Below are 13,257 nucleotides of genomic sequence, written 5' to 3' on the forward strand. Positions count from 1 at the left end.
AAAGCTACGTCAGGCTACCTATTCTGCACAACTCCAAATGAGTTGAAACTTTACTAGGATTTTTTATGGAATATTTGAGGAATATTGGATCAAATAAGTACCAGACGGGGTCCACTAGGGGGGCACAACCCACCTGGGCACGCCAGGGAGCCCAGGCGCGCCCTGGTGTGTTGTGCTCACCCAGGCCCACCTCCGGTGCCCCTCTTCTGGTATATAAGTTATTTTGACCTTGAAAAAATAAGGAGAGGACTTTCGGGGAGAACCGCCACCGTCTCAAGGAGGAACCTGGGCAGGAGCACTTTTGCCCTCCGCCAGAGCGATTCCGCCGGGGGAACTTCCCTCCTGGAGGGGGAAATCATCGTCATCATCATCACCAACAAATCTCCCATCTTGGGAAGGGCTATCTTCATCAACATCTTCAACAGCACCAAGTCCTCTCAAACCCTAGTTCATCTCTTGTGTTCAATCTTTGTACCGGAACTATAGATTGGTGCTTGTGGGTGACTAGTAGTGTTGATTACATCTTGTAGTTGATCACTATATGATTTATTTGGTGGAAGATTATATTTTCAGATCCATTACGCTATTTAATACCCCTCTGATTGTGAGCATGATTATCATTTGTGAGTAGTTACTTTTGTTCTTGAGGTCACGGGAGAAATCATGTTGCAAGTAATCATGTGAACTTGATATGTGTTCGATATTTTGATGATATGTCTGTTGTGATTCCCTTAGTGGTGTCATGTGAACGTCGACTACATGACACTTCACCATATTTGGTCCTAAGGGAATACATTGTGGAGTAGTTATTATATGATGGGTTGCGAGAGTGACAGAAGCTTAAACCCTAGTTTATGTGCTATTCCGTAAGGGGCCGATTGGATCCAAAAGTTTAATGCTATGATTAGAATTTATTCTTAATACTTTTATCCTAGTTGCGGATGCTTGCGAGGGGTTTAATCATAAGTAGTAGGTTTATTCAAGTAAGAACAGCACCTAAGCACCGGTCCACCCACATACCAAATTATCAAAGTAGCAACACGAATTAAGCCAACATGATGAAAGTGACTAGATGAAATTCTCGTGTACCCTCAAGAACACGTTGCTTATCATAAGAGACCGTTTTGGCCTGTCCTTTGCCTCAAAAGGATTTGGCTACCTTGCTGCACTTTTGTTACTACTATCATTACTTTCTCGTTACAAATTATCTTTCTATCAAACTACTCTGCTAGTTACAATATTAGGACTTGCAGACATTAACTTGCTGAAAACCACTTGTCATTTCCTTCTGCTCCGCATTGGGTTCGACACTCTACTTATCGAAGAGGCTACAATTGACCCCATATACTTGTGGGTCATCACACACACACACACACACCAAAAAGGGAAGATAGATTTTGTAAGAAGCATAAATATTTAGAAACAAAAAGGTTGCAAGAGAGGCTAGATGATTGTGCTGAGAGATTTGATTTTTTTTGCCATCCTTGTGAACTTTGTAATGAACGTGGTCATTTAAATCTCCAATGCTATTTGTTTCATGATCAAATCGTGTCCAGAAATTGTGATAACTTGATTACTCTTGAGCATCATAAAGAGCTTAGTCTTCTTTTGGGTTATGAAGAAATGAAACGTATAACTAAGGGATTCCAAATTTTGATCTCAATAGGTTTCTTGATTTTGATCTGGAGGAAATTTATATGTTTTGTGTGGTAAATTTCATTGAGAATCCTTATATTGCCAACTATCTAAAGACAAGAAAACAAATAGAATATGAAGATAGTACTAATGAAAAGGAAAATATTTCCCAATACCCTCTACTGTTTCTTATGATGAATCAGGTAACGAGGAGAAGCTTCCTATCCAATCAATCTCTTCAACAAGAAGCTCAAAAAAATTGATTAAACCCACACGTGAGGTGGTGAAGAAGAAAAAGTAGAGTAAAAAGGTAACTCTCCCAAGTAATATTGCTCCTATCACCATTGTGCCTCATGAAAGTGAATTAAATAAGTTGATGGAGGATGATGATATTGAGTATGATTTTTTGATGCCTACTTCTTATTGTGATGATTATGATTGGGAAGACAATGATGTCCCTTATGATCTTGAAAATCTTTTTGGCACTTGCTTGGGAGAATATGATAATAATGTTTACTATACTATTGGTGCCATTCATGCTATTAATAAGAATGATTATGAAGATATGCAAAACCACAAGCTTGGGGATGCTATGTTTGATTAGTATGAAATGTTTGAAGATTTATTTGCTGAAAATAATGCTTGTCCTAAGCTTGGGGATGCTTTTCATAATGAATATGATCCTTTGATCCCTTCTCCTTTCAATAAGAAAATTTAATATGGTGATAGCATGCCTCCTATTTATGATGATTACAATGATTAAAGTGGATTTGGATAGGTCATGACTTTATTTAGTGATACATGCACTATTTTGGAAGAGGTTACAATTGACTATGACAATAATGTTGCTATCTATGCTGATTATTATGATGACATGTATGCCATAAAGAGTAATAAATTTTATATGCTTTTGGATCATGAAAAGAATGCTTTATGTGATGGTTATATTGATGAATCTATTCATGATGCTACTGAAAATTATTATGAGAGAGGAACTTATGATTCATGATGCTCTTATTATGTTCAAATCCTTATCTTTTATGCACGCATCATTGAACTTATCATGCCTAGCTAAAAGGCTTTAAAGAAAAGCGCTTGTTGGGAGGCAACCCAACATTTACCCCTACTGTTTTGTGTGTTCACATGATTATGCTACTGTAGTAATCAGGTTTTATTTCTTTTGTTTCAATAAAGTGCCAAGTAAAGCCTTTGGGATAGTGTGGATGATAGTTGACTTAATTCTATGAAAAACAGAAACTTTTGTGCTCACAAAAATAATTCCCTTTTTTAACAGAAGAGTGCTTTTGAGTTGATTATTTTTTCAGAAGATTAATAAACAAATTGCTCACATTGTCCTAATTTTTCAGAATTTTTGGAGTAGCAGAAGTGTGATTGGAGTATAGATTACTACAGACTATTCTGTTTTTGACAGATTCTGTTCTCAATGCTTAGTTTTCTTGTTTCCTAGTTTCTATGGCTTATATTGCTCAATATAAATTGTGGAAATGATATGCTACAGTAGGCATTGTGTGGAAACAATTATATGTTGGTGAACGCAGAAATTTCAAAAAAAATCCTACGATCACGCAAGATCTATCTAGGAGATGCATAGCAACGAGAGGGGAGAGTGTGTCCATGTACCCTCGTAGAACAAAAGTGGAAGCGTTTAGTAACGCGGTTGATGTAGTCGAACGTCTTCGCAATCCAACCGATCCAAGTACTGAACATACGGTACCTCCGCGTTCAGCACACGTTCAGCTTGATCGTCCCTCGTGCTCTTGATCCAGTTGAGGACGAGGGTGAGTTCCATCAGCATGACCGCGTGGCGACGGTGGTGATGTTACCGGCGTAGGGCTTCGCCTAAATACTACGGCGATATAATCGAGGTGTGTAACTGAGGAAGGGGGGCACTTCACATGGCTAAGACAAAACTTGGTGTGTTCTAGGGTGCCCCCTGCCCCCGTATATAAAGGAGGGAGGGGGAGGCCGGCCGGCCAGGCTAGGCGCGCCGGGAGAAGAGGAATCCTACCAGGACTCCAAGTCCTAGTAGGTTTCCATCTAAAGAAGAAGGGGGGAGGAAGGGAGAGGAGGACTGCGCCCCCAACCCCTTGTCCAATTTAGACTGGGCTTGGGGGGCGTGCGCCACCTCCTGGCCGCTGCCTCTCCTTCCCACTAAGGCCCACTAAGGCCCATCAACTCTCCGGGGGGTTCCGGTAACCTCCCGGTACTCCAGAAAATACCCGAACTTCTCCAGAACCATTCCGATGTCCGAATATAGCCTTCCAATATATCAATCTTTATGTCTCGACCATTTCGAGACTCCCCGTCACGTCCGTGATCTCATCCGGGACTCCGAACAAACTTCGATCATCAAAACACATAACTCATAATACAAATTGTCATTGAAAGTTAAGCGTGCGGACCCTACGGGTTCGAGAACTATGTAGACATGACCGAGACACATCTCCGATCAATAACCAATAGCGGAACCTATATGCTCATATTGGCTCCTACATATTCTACGAAGATCTTTATTGGTCAAACCGCATAACAACATACGTTGTTCCCTTTGTCATTGGTATGTTACTTGCTCGAGATTCGATCGTCGGTATCATCATACCTAGTTCAATCTCGTTACCAGCAAGTTTCTTTACTCATTCTGTAATGCTTCATCCTGCAACTAACTCATTACTCACATTGCTTGCAAGGATTATAGTGATGAGCATTACCGAGAGGGCCCAGAGATACCTCTCTGATACACGGAGTGACAAATCCTAATCTCGATCTATGGCAACCCAACAAACACCTTCGGAGACACCTGTAGAGCATCTTTATAATCATCCAATGATGTTGTGATGTTTGATAGCACACCAGGTGTTCCTCTGGTATTCGGGAGTTGCATAATCTCATAGTCTGAGGAACATGTATAAGTCATGAAGAAAGCAGTAGCAACAAAACTGTAACGATCATAATGCTAAGCTAATGGATGGGTCTTGTCCATCACATCATTCTCCTAATGATGTGATCTCGTTTATCAAATGGCAACACATGTCTATGGTTAGGAAACATAACCATCTTTGATTAACGAGCTAGTCAAGTAGAGGCATACTAGGGACACTATGTTTTGTCTATGTATTCACACTTGTACTAAGTTTCCGGTTAGTACAATTCTAGCATGAATAATAAACATTTATCATGAAATAAGGAAATAAATAATAACTTTATTACTGCCTCTAGGGCATATTTCTTTCAGTCTCCCACTTGCACTAGAGTCAATAGTCTAGATTACACAGTAATGATTCTAACACCCATGGAGTCTTGGTGCTGATCATGTTTTGCTCGTGGAAGAGGCTTAGTCAACGGGTCTGCAACATTCAGATCTGTATGTATTTTGCAAATATCTATATCTCCCTCCGCGACTTGATGCCAGATGGAATTGAAGCGTCTCTTGATGTATTTGGTTCCCTTGTGAAATCTGGATTCCTTTGCCAAGGCAATTGCACCAGTATTGTCACAAAAGATTTTCATTGGACCCGATGCACTAGGTATGACACCTAGATCGGATATGAACTCCTTCATCCAGACTCCTTCTTTTGCTGCTTCCGAAGCAGCTATATACTCTGCTTCACACGTAGATCCTACCACGACATTCTTCTTGGAACTGAACCAACTGACAGCTCCACCATTCAATAAAAATACGTATCTGGATTGCGACTTAGAGTCATCCAGATCAGTGTCAAAGCTTACATCGACGTAACCATTTACGATGAGCTCTTTGTCACCCCCATAAATGAGAAACATATCCTTAGTCCTTTTCAGGTATTTCAGGATGTTCTTGACCGCTGTCCAGTGCTCCACTCCTAGATTACTTTGGTACCTCCCTGCTATACTTATAGCAAGGCACACATCAGGTCTGGTACATAGCATTGCATACATGATTGAACCTATGGCTGAAGCATAGGGAATGACTTTCATTTTCTCTCTATCATTTGTAGTGGTCGGGCATTGAATCTGACTCAACTTCACACCTTGTAACATAGGCAAGAACCCTTTCTTTGACTGATCCATTTTGAACTTCTTCAAAACTTTATCAAGGTATGTGCTTTGTGAAAGTCCAATTAAGCGTCTTGATCTATCTCTATAGATCTTGATATGTAAGCAGCTTCACCGAGGTCTTTCATTGAAAAACTCTTACTCAAGTATCCCTTTATGCTATCCAGAAATTCTTTATCATTTCCAATCAACAATATGTCATCCACATATAATATTAGAGATGCTACAGAGCTCCCACTCACTTTCTTGTAAATACAGGCTTCTCCAAAAGTTTGTATAAAACCATATGCTTTGATCACACTATCAAAGCATTTATTCCAACTCCGAGAGGCTTGCACCAGTCCATAAATGGATCGCTGGAGCTTGCACACTTTGTTAGCACCCTTTGGATCAAAAAAAAACCTTCTGGTTGCATCATATATAACTCTTCTTTCAGAAATCCATTCAGGAATGCAGTTTTGACATCCATCTTCCAAATTTCATAAACATAAAATGCAGCAATTGCTAACATGATTCGGACAGACTTAAGCATCACTACATGAGAAAGTCTCATCGTAGTCAACTCCTTGAACTTGTCAAAAACCTTTCGCAACAAATCGAGCTTTGTAGACAATAACATTACCATCAACGTCAGTCTTTTTCTTGAAGATCCATTTATTTTCTATGGCTTGCCGATCATCGGGCAAATCCACCAAAGTCCACACTTTGTTCTCATACATGGATCCCATCTCTGATTTCATGGCATCAAGCCATTTTGCGGAATCTGGGCTCATCATCACTTCCTCATAGTTTGTAGGTTCATCATGGTCTAGTAACATGACTTCTAGAATAGGATTACCGTACCACTCTGGTGCGTACCGTACTCTGGAGGACCTACGAGGTTCGGTAGTAACTTGATTTGAAGTTTCATGATCATCATCATTAGCTTCCCCACTAATTGGTGTAGGAATCACTTGAACTAATTTCTGTGATGAACTACTTTCCAATTCAGGAGAAAGTACAATTACCTCATAAAGCTCAACTTTCCTCCCACTCACTTCTTTCGAGAGAAATCCTTCTCTAGAAAGGATCCATTCTTAGCAACGAATATCTTGCCTTCGAATCTGTGATGGAAAGTGTACCCAAAAATTTCCTTTGGGTATCCTATGAAGACGCACTTCTCCGATTTGGGTTTGAGCTTATCAGGTTAAAGCTTTTTCACATAAGCATCACAGCCCCAGACTTTGAGAAACGACAACTTTGGTTTCTTGCCAAACCACAGTTCATGAGGCGTCGTCTCAACGAATTTTGATGGTGCCCTATTTAAAGTGAATGCCACCGTCTCTAAAGCATAACCCCAAAATGATAGCAGTAAATCAGTAAGAGACATCATAGATCTCACCATATCCAATAAAGTGCGGTTACAACGTTCGGACACACCATTACGATGTGGTGTTACAGGTGGCATGAGTTGCGAAACTATTCCACATTGTTTAAAATGAAGACCAAACTCGTAACTCAAATATTCTCCTCCACAATTAGATCGTAGAAACTTTATTTTCTTGTTATGATGATTTTCCACTTCACTCTAAAATTCTTTGAACTTTTCAAATGTTTCAGACTTATGCTTCCTTAAGTAGATATACCCATATCTTCTCAAATAATCTGTGAAGGTAAGAAAATAACGGTACCCGCCACGAGCCTCAACACTCATTGGCCCGCATACATTGGTATGTATTATTTCCAATAAGTCAGTAGCTCATTCCATTGTTCCGAAGAACGAAGTTAGTCATCTTGCCCATGAGGCATGGTTCGCAAGCACCAAGTGATTCATAATCAAGTGATTCCAAAAGTCCATCAGCATGGAGTTTCTTCATGCGCTTTACACCAATATGACCTAAACGGCAGTGCCACAAATAAGTTGCACTATCATTATCAACTTTGCATCTTTTGGCTTCAATATTATGAACATGTGTATCATCACGATCGAGATTCAACAAAAATAGACCACTCGACAAGGGTGCATGACCATAAATGATATTACTCATATAAATAGAACAACCATTATTCTATGATTTAAATGAATAATCGTCTCGCATCAAACAAGATCTAGATATAATGTTCATGCTCAACGCTAGCACCAAATAACAATTATTCAGGTCTAAAACTAATCCCAAAGGTAGATGTAGAGGTAGCGTGCCGACGGCGATCACAACAACCTTGGAACCATTTCCAACATGCACCGTCACCTCATCCTTAGCCAATCTTCATTTAATCCGTAGCCCCTGTTTCGAGTTGCAAATATGAACAACAGAACCAGTATCAAATACCCAGGCGCTACTACGAGCATTAGTAAGGTACACATCAATAACATGTATATCAAATATACCTTTCACTTTGCCATCCTTCTTATCCGCCAAATACTTGGGGCAGTTCCGCTTCCAGTGACCAGTCCCTTTGCAATAGAGCACTCAGTTTTAGGCTTAGGACCCGACTTGGGTTTCTTCTCCTGAGCAGCAACTTTCTTGTCGTTCTCCTTGAAGTTCCCATTCTTCCCTTTGCCCTTTTTCTTGAAACTAGTGGTCTTGTTAACCATCAACACTTGATGCTCCTTCCTGATTTCTACCTCTGCAACCTTTAGCATTGCGAAGAGCTCGGGAATTGTTTTTGTCATCCCTTGCATATTATAGTTCATCACGAAGCCTTTATAGCTTGGTGGCAGTGATTGAAGAACTCTGTCAATGACACTATCTTCAAGAAGATTAACTCCCAGCTGAGTCAAGTGGTTATGGTACCCAAACATTCTAAGTATGTGTTCATTGACAGAACTATTCTCCTCCATTTTGCAGCTATAGAACTTGTTGGAGACTTCATGTCTCTCAACTCGGGCATTTGCTTGAAATATTAACTTCAACTCCTGGAACATCTCATATGCTCCATGACGTTCAAAACGCCTTTGAAGTCACAATTCTAAGCCGTAAAGCATGGCACACAGAACTATCGAGTAGTCATCAGCTTTGCTCTGCCAGACATTCTTAATGTCATCCGTTGTGTCTGCAGTAGGCCTAGCACCTAGTGGTGCTTCCACGACGTAATTCTTCTGTGCAGCAATGAGGATAATCCTCAAGTTATGGACCTAGTCCGTGTAATTGCTACCATCATCTTTCAACTTAGCTTTCTCTAGGAACGCGTTAAAATTCAAAGGAACGGTAGCACGGGGCATTGATCTACAATAACATAGACATGCAAAATAACTATCAGGACTAAGTTCATGATAAATTAAAGCTAATTTAATCATATTACTTAAGAACTCCCACTTAGATAGGCATCCCTCTAGTCATCAAAATGATCACGTGATCGAAATCAACTAAACCGTGTCCGATCATCACGTGAGATGGAGTAGTTCTCAATGGTGAACATCACTATGTTGATCATATCTACTATATGATTCACGTTCTACCTTTCGGTCTTAGTGTTCCGAGGCCATACTTGCATATGTTAGGCTCGTCAAGTTCAACCTGAGTATTCTGCATGTGCAAAACTGGCTTGCACCCGTTGTATGTGAACGTAGAGCTTATCACACCCGATCATCACATGGTGTCTCGGCACGACGAACTGTAGCAACTGTGCATACTCAGGGAGAACACTTATACCTTGAAATTTAGTAAGGGATCATCTTATAATGCTACCGCCGTACTAAGCCAAATAAGATGCATAAAAGATAAACATCACATGCAATCAAATATGTGACATGATATGGCCATCATCATCTTGTGCTTATGATCTCCATCACCGAAGCGTCGTCATGATCTCCATCGTCACCGGCGTGACACCTTGATCTCCATCATAGCATCGTTGTCATCTCGCCAACTATTGCTTCTACGACTATTGCTACCGCTTAGTGATAAAGTAAAGCAATTACATGGCGATTCATTGCATACAATAAAGCGACAACCATATGGCTCCTGCCAGTTGTCAATAACTCTGTTACAAAACATGATCATGTCATACAACAATTGATATCACATCATGTCTTGACCATATCAGACCACAGCAAGCCCTGCAAAACAAGTTAGACGTCCTCTACTTTGTTGTTGCAAATTTTACGTGGCTACTATGGGCTTCTAGCAAGAACCGTTCTTACCTACGCATCAAAACCACAATGATTTTTCGTAAGTGTGATGTTTTAACCTTCAACAAGGACTGGTCGTAGTCAAACTCAATTCAACTAAAGTTGGAGAAACAGACACTCGCCAGCCACCTATGTGCAAAAGCACGTCGGTAGAACCAGTCTCATGAACGCGGTCATGTAATGTCGGTCCGGGCTGCTTTATCCAACAATACCACTGAATCAAAGTAAGACGTTGGTGGTAAGAAGTATGACTATTATCGCCCACAACTCTTTGTGTGCTACTCGTGCATAAAACATCTACGCATAGACCTGACTTTGATACCACTGTTCGTGAACGCAGTAATTTCAAAAAAATCCTACGATCACGCAAGATCTATCTAGGAGATGCATAGCAACGAGAGGGCAGAGTGTGTCCACGTGCCCTCATAGACCGAAAGCGGAAGTGTTTAGTAACGCGGTTGATGTAGTCGAACGTCTACGGATCCAACTGATCCAAGTATCGAACGTACGGCACCTTCGTGTTCAGCACACGTTCAGCTCGATGACGTCCCTCGTGCTCTTGATCCAGTTTAGGACGAGGGTGAGTTCCGTCAGCACGACAGCGTGGCGATAGTGATGATGATGTTACCTACGCAGGGCTTCGCCTAAGCACTACGGCGATATGATCGAGGTTTGTAACTGTGGAGGGGGGGCACTGCACATCGCTAAGGCAAAACTTGGTGTGTTCTAGGGTGCCCACCTACCCCCGTATATAAAGGAGAGAGCGGGAGGTCGGCCGGCTAGGCTAGGCGCACCGGGAGAAGGGGAATCCTACCAGGACTCCAAGTCCTAGTAGGTTTCCACCTAAAGAAGAAGGGGGAAGGAAGGGAGAGGGGGCCATACCCCCAACCCATTGTCCAATTCGGACTGGGCTTGGGGGCGCGCGCCACCTCCTGGCCGCTGCCTCTCCTTCCCACTAAGGCCCATCAACTCTCCAGGGGGGGTCCTGTAACCTCCCGGTACTCCAGAAAATACCCGAACTTCTCCGAAACCATTCCGATGTACGAATATAGCCTTCCAATATATCAATATTTATGTCTCAACCATTTCGAGACTCCTCGTCATGTCCGTAATCTCATCCAAGACTCCAAAAAAACTTCGGTCATCAAAACACATAACTCATAATACAAATCGTCATCGAACGTTAAGCGTGCGGAGCCTATGGGTTCAAGAACTATGTAGACATGACCGAGACACATCTCCGATCAATAAAAAATAGTGGAACCTGGATGCTCATATTGGCTCTTACATATTCTATGAAGATCTTTATCGGTCAAACCACATAACAACATACGTACGTTGTTCCCTTTGTCATCGGTGTGTTACTTGCCCGAGATTCGATCGTTGGTATCATCATACCTAGTTCAATCTCGTTACTGGCAAGTCTCTTTACTCGTTTTGTAATGCTTTATCCCGCAACTAACTCATTAGTCACATTGCTTGCAAGGCTTATAGTGATGAGCATTACCGAGAGGGCCAAGAGATACCCCTCCGATACACGGAGTGACAAATCCTAATCTCGATCTATGCCAACCCAACAAACACCTTTGGAGACACATGTAGAGCATCTTTATAATCACCCAGTTACATTGTGACGTTTGATAGCACACAAGGTGTTCCTCTGGTATTCAGGAGTTGCATAATCTCATAGTATGAGGAACATGTATAAGTCATGAAGAAAGCAGTAGCAATGAAACTATAACGATCATAATGCTAAGCTAACGGATGGGTCTTGTCCATCACATCATTCTCCTAATGATGTGATTCCGTTTATCAAATGATAACACATGTCTATGGTTAGGAAACATAACCATCTTTGATTAACGAGCTAGTTAAGTAGAGGCATACTAGGGATACTATGTTTTGTTTATGTATTCACACATGTACTAAGTTTCTGGTTAATACAATTCTAGCATGAATAATAAACATTTATCATGAAATAAGGAAATAAATAATTACTTTATTATTGCCTCTAGGGCATATTTCCTTCATTATGAATCTTGTCTTTGATAGTACCAAAGTGAAATGGTCTGCTCTTTATCATACTAACCTATCTCACGAAGTTCCATTAAGTTTTGTGTGATTGAAGTTTTCAAGTTTTGGGTGAGATGTCGATATGAGAAGAATAAGGAGTGACAACACCCTAAGCTTCGAGATGCCCAAGGCACCCGAAGATAATATCCAAGGAAGATCCATGCAACTAAGCTTGGGGATGCCCCTAAAGGCGTCCCCTCTTTCATGTTCAACATTATCGGTAACCTCACTTGGAGCTATATTTTCATTCGTCACATGATATGAGTTTTACTTGGAGCATCATTTTATTTTATTAGGATTTTCTTGCTGTTATTTAAAAAATTGCATCGTTGTTTTCAATAAAAATGTCAAGGATGGCCTTTACCATGCTTATTTTGCAAGTCTACATGTTGTTGTTTCAAAACAGAAAGTTTATAGTTGTTGCAAAAATTCCCGAGAAAAGTCAGAATGTGATAAGATGTTGAAACTTTTTGCATAGTAATCTATAATAAATTTTATACAGTGTGGTAATTTTCCAGAATTGTTGGAGTTAGGGAAGTATGATGAATCTTGCATTCTTTATAGAGTGTACTATTTTGGCAGATTGCTGTTATGGTTGCATTGTTTGCATATGTTTGCTTGTTTAATGATTCTATTAGAGGATAAGAGTATTAAATATGAAGAGGCATTTAGTATGCAATGCTGAATAATAATTTTAGTGATTTTCTACAATAGAGAATGATAAGGTTTTTGCATTGATTTATACTAACTTATCTCACGAGTTCTTGTTGAGTTTTGTGTGGATGAAGTTTGTGAGATTTAGGGAAACTGTGATATAAGAGGAATTAAGGAGACACAAAAGCTCAAGCATGGGGATGCCCAAGGCATCCCAAGCTAATATTCAAAGAAGTCTCAAGCATCTAAGCTTGGGGATGCCCCGGTAGGCATCCCACCTTTCTTCTTCAACAATTATCGGTTAGTATCGGTTGAGCCTAAGTTTTTTGCTTCTTCACATGAATTGTGCTATGCTTGGAATTTCATTCTATTTTGTTTTGCTTGCTCTTTATATAAAATACTTAGGGTTTAAAGTTTCTAAATAATAGAGAATCCACAATTAGCTACCCATTTGCTTAACTACTCGCTTGATCTTCACTTATAACTTCTTGGAGTAGCTTGTCATTTACTCTTGTGCTTCACTGATATCCTATGAGTAAATGAATTGCATATCATGAAGTTGAACTTATAAGTTCATATCATGCTTAGTGGTAGCTTCACATTGGGTTTAGAAAGTAAAATCTTTTGAAGCTTGACAATCACAATATTGGTCATACAAGCAATCCCTGAATAATTACTATAAGGAGGAGAACTTTCACATGCAAATACACTATCTTGGAAATCTTTTGTGA

This window comes from Triticum aestivum, chromosome 4B (genome assembly GCF_018294505.1).
Source record: "Triticum aestivum cultivar Chinese Spring chromosome 4B, IWGSC CS RefSeq v2.1, whole genome shotgun sequence".
Classification (NCBI taxonomy): Eukaryota; Viridiplantae; Streptophyta; class Magnoliopsida; order Poales; family Poaceae; genus Triticum; species Triticum aestivum.